This window comes from Sciurus carolinensis, chromosome 14 (genome assembly GCF_902686445.1).
Source record: "Sciurus carolinensis chromosome 14, mSciCar1.2, whole genome shotgun sequence".
NCBI classification, from domain to species: domain Eukaryota; kingdom Metazoa; phylum Chordata; class Mammalia; order Rodentia; family Sciuridae; genus Sciurus; species Sciurus carolinensis.
In genome coordinates, this window is record NC_062226.1 from 67,967,664 (window position 1) to 67,972,378 (window position 4,715).

The window sequence follows — 4,715 nt, forward strand, 5'->3', positions numbered from 1 at the left end:
TGTGAGAATCCCCGTACCAAGGAGCTGAGTTCTTCCATGGAGCAGAGAAGCGAGGTTCTCTGCCAACACGCAATGAGTGAGCCATGCAGGGAGCAGATCCTCTGGGTCCTCTCAAGCCCTCAGATGACGGCAGCCGACTGGTACCTTGACTGCCACTTCTTTAGAGACCCGATCCAGAGCCACCCAGATAAACTGTCTTGAAATTCCAAATCCATAGAAATTAAGAGATAATAAATATGAGTTGTTTTAAGCTACTAAATCATTGATAATTTATTCCATTGCAATAGATAACTGATACACTTGGCTTTCCTTTTATACACACTGTTTGCCATTAACTTTGTGACTGGTTTTATATATTTCTCCTCAATAATTTGAATTATATCTATTTTTACTTATTGCAATTTTAAATATATTTTATTTCATCTCTTCCTTTAGCACCAAAATTCATTATCTCTAACTGGAAAGGCATAAATTTGCATTTGTACTAGAAAAACTCAATTGGTTTATTAGCATGGTCATTGTGCTCTACTTAAAAATGACAAGAAATTCTTATAGTTTCATACCACTAATACAAAAAAATTGTAACAATGAAATAAAGGCTAAGAAAAATGATTCTCCAGTCCATTAAAAATCAATTTCTAGATTAAAAGCATTGTATTTACTCTTACAAACTATAATAATACCGATTCAATTATTACAGTTCATTTAAATTTATGCCCCATATTTGCACAAACACTCCATTACCCAAATTCAAAATTTTTTTGCCTTTGTGATAGGATTATATTAAGATTTTAATATTATATAAACCATTTTAAAATTGGTCCATTTTGTAAAATGGGATGAAATACACCATAATAATAAAATAAATTTGCAACTTGACACATATAAATAATAAGAAAGTGAATACTTATCTGCACATAAGCGATTTTTTAAAATATCAGTAAAATAAAAAGTATGTAGCCATGCCGACAAAAATAAGAGATACAATATACTCATATGACAAGAGAAAGAAAATTATTTTTAAAAGCTATTGATATTAAAATGATATAAAGAAAAAATTATGGAAGACTTTAGGCAATGAGTTCAACAACATGAATGAAAAAGAAAAGTTTTTCAAACGACTCAACTACCAAAGTAAACTAAAGAAGACAAAGGTGACTTGATTAGCTGTGCATGTAGTAAAGAAATCAAATTTTTAGGTAAAACTTTCCCACAAAAACTCTGCCTAAATAGGATATAAAATTAACACCCATAAATCAAATGTGTTCGTATACACCAATGATGAATCAACTGAGAAAGAAATTAGAAAAATTATTCCATTCACAATAGCCTAAAAAAATACTTAGAAATCAATATAACAAAAGAGGTGAAAGACCTCTACAATGAAAACTACAGAATCCTAAAGAAACAAATTGAAGAAGATCTTAGAAGATGGAAAGATATCCCATGTTCTTGGATTGGCAGAATTAATATTATCAAAATAGGCATACTACCAAAAGCACTATATAGACTTAATGTAATTCCTATTAAAATTCTAATGATGTTCTTCTTAGAAATAGAAAAAGCAGCCATGAAATTCATTTGGAAAAATAAAAGGTCCAGAATAGCCAAAGCAATCCTTCATGAGAAATGTGAAGCAGGAGGCATCACAATACCAGAACTTAAATTATACTACAGAGCTATAGTAACAACAATGGCATGGTATTGGCATCAAAACAGACACAAAGACCAATGTAACAGAATCAAAGCCCCAGAGACAAACCTACATATGTGCAGTTATCCCATCCTAGACAAAGACATCATTAATATACGTTGAAGAAAAAATAGTCTCTTCAACAAATGGTGCTGGGAAAACTGGAAATCCATATGTAGCAGAATGAAATTGAACCCCTATCTCTCACCCTGCACAAAACTCAACTCAAAGTGGTCCAAGGACCTAGGCATTAGACCTGCACCTACTAGAAAAAAATGTAGGACCAATTCTCCATCATGTCAGCTTAGGAACCAACTTCCTCAACAAGACTTCTAAAATGCAAGAAGTAAAACCAAGAATCAATAAATGGGATGGTATTAAACTAAAAAGCTTCTTCACAGCAAAGAAAACAATCAAGAACATGAATCTTTGCCACCTGTACCTCAGATAGAGCATTGATCTCTAGGATACATAAAGAACTCAAAAAACAACACCACCCCCTACCCCCCAAATAACCCAATCAATAAATAGGCAAAGGAACTGAACAGGCACGTCACAGAAGAAGAAATATGAATGGTCAAAAAAATACATGAAAAAATATTTAGCATCTCTAGTAATCAGAGAAATGTAAATGTAAATTTCATCTCACTCCAGTCAGAATGGCAATTATCAGGAATACAAGTAACAATAAATATTGACAAGTTGTGGGGAAAAAGTTTCACTCATAAATTGCTGGTGGGACTGCAAATTGGTGTAGCCACTGTGGAAAGCAGTTTGGAAATTTCTCAGAAAACTTGAAATGGAACCACAATTTGACTCAGTTATCCCACTCTTTGATATATACCCAAAGTACTTAAAATCAGCATACTGTGATGCAGTGACATCAATGTTTATAGAAGCTCAATTCATAATAGTTAAACTTCGGAACCAAACTAGGTGCTTCTGAACAGATGAATGGATAAAGGAATGTGGTATATTTATGCAATGGAATATTACTAAGTCATAAAGAAGGATGGATTATGGTATTTGCCAGTAAATGGATGGAACTGGAAACTATCATGATAAGTAAAATAAGCCAATCCCTAAAAACCAAAGGCCGAATGTTCTTTCTGATATGCAGATGCTAATACATAGTAAGGCAGGTGGGGGACAGGGAAGAATAGAAGTTCATTGGATTAGACAAAGGGGAATGAAGGAAAGGAAAGAGGGATGGGAATAGGAAAGATAGTAGAATGAATCAGACATAACTTTTCTATGTTCATATATGAATACAGGACCAGTGAGACTCCATATCATGTTCAACCATAAAAACGGGATTCTAATTGGAATAAGTTATACTCCACATATGTATAACATGTCAAAATACACTCTACTGTCATGTATATCTAAAAAGAACAAATAAAAAAAATCAGACTATTTCAGTGGTGTATTATACCTAACATTTAATAAATAAATGTTACCAATTTTTTTTTTTTGGGGGGGGGGTACTGTCTACTGAATGCAGGGTGTTGCGCATGCCAGGTAAGCTGCCTACCACTATGCTATACCCCAGACCTTTTTATTTTGAGATAGGGTCTCACTAAATTGCTAAGACTGCACTCAAGCTTGCCATCCTCCTGCCTCAGCCTCCTGAGTGGCTGGGATTAGAGATGTGTGCCACTGTGCCTGGCAGCTTTTTGTGTTTCTTTTTTTTTTTTTTTTTTTTATTGTGAACAAATGGGATACATGTTGTTTCTCTGTTTGTACATGAAGTAAAGGCATACCATTTGTGTAATCATACGTTTACATAGGGTGATGTTGGTTGATTCATTCTGTTATTTTTTCCCCTTCCCCCCACCCCTCCCATCCCTCTTTTCCCTCTATACAGTCCTTCCTTCCCCCATTCTTGCCACCCTCCCTAACCCTCACTCTAACCCTAAAACTAACCCCTCCCACGCCCCATTATGTATCATCATCCACTTATCAGCGAGATCATTCTTCCTTTGGTTTTTTGAGATTGGCTTATCTCACTTAGCATGATATTCTCCAATTTCGTCCATTTGCTTGCAAATGCCATAATTTTATCATTCTTTATGGCTGAGTAATATTCCATTGTATATATATGCCACAGTTTCTTTATCCATTCATCAACTGAAGGGCATCTAGGTTGGTTCCACAATCTGGCTATGGTGAATTGAGCAGCAATGAACATTGATGTGGCTGTATCTCTGTAGTAAAAAAAACTCCCAACTCATTTTATGCTTCCAGAATTACCTTGATTCAAAATAAATTAAAAAAAAAAAAAGTAAGAAAGCTCTCCTCAATGAACATAGATGCAAAAGACTTACTAAATTTTAGCAAATAAAATCAAGGGACATGTAGAAAGGATTATACAGTTTTGATATGACAATAAAAATCAATGTAACCCATTATATTAATAAACAAATAAAAAAGAACATTTGATTATTTCAACAGATGTAGGAAAAATATTTGCTAAAATTCAATACCTGTTCATCATAAACACTAGGAATATAAGGTAAATTTTGATTAATAAAGAAACACTATGAAAACTTACAGCTAAAAACTATAATTCATGGTGAAGAATTAAAATGTCCTCTCCCTAAAACAGGAGCAAGGTGTCTCTCACCACCTCTCAACACTGCACTGGAGAGTCCAGCAAGGTCAATATGGTAGGAAAGAAAAAGAAAAGGCATACAATTCAGAAAAGAAACAGTTCGACTGTCAATACCAATTAACATGATTGTACAGAAAATATTAAGAATTCTACACCAAACTACTAAAACTAATAAGGAAGTTTTACAACAAATGTATTTCCATACAGACTCTAAAGTCTATATAGAAAATTCAGTTGTTTATATGTATATATTGAATGCACTTACAGTGCATTCAATTAAGTGCACTGTAAGTGGAAATTAATAAAATACACTTGGAATAGTATTAAAAACATGAAATAGTTAGAATAGTTAGGAATTAACAAAGTAGGTGCAAGACCTGTTCATGGAAAAGTATAAAATATTGCTGA